The sequence below is a fragment of the Brassica oleracea genome, chromosome C1 (genome assembly GCF_000695525.1).
Source record: "Brassica oleracea var. oleracea cultivar TO1000 chromosome C1, BOL, whole genome shotgun sequence".
Lineage (NCBI taxonomy): Eukaryota > Viridiplantae > Streptophyta > Magnoliopsida > Brassicales > Brassicaceae > Brassica > Brassica oleracea.
Window position 1 is genome coordinate 6,878,343 of NC_027748.1, and position 471 is coordinate 6,878,813.

Below are 471 nucleotides of genomic sequence, written 5' to 3' on the forward strand. Positions count from 1 at the left end.
CGAGACAAAGATAATTATTCAATTAATTTGCCACAAAGCTTATGAAATTTGTATTATCATAGTAAATCAATAATGTAAATGTAGTAAATTCTTTCTCTTGAAAAAAAAAAATAAAAGATATTTCGTATTAAAGATATTTCGTATTTCGTATTAAAAAAATAAAAATATAAGCTTTCAAAATTTAAAAGACAGTTGCATATAAAGAAAGATATGTAAAACTTGTGATTATACCCCCTTTTTTTGTAACACAAACTTCTGATTATACCCAAAGTGAAGAAATGTGATATAGCTTTCAAAAAACAAAACACATGTAAAACTCAAAACTGATCGCACTACAAGAAAACACGCCGAATTCCGACGGAGGTTCTGACGGACATCAATGTTGTCGGACGTTTGTGACGGATTACCGACCAATTTCCGACGAAATCCAAAAAAATTGAAGTCGTCGGAATTCCGTCGGCCATTTCCGAC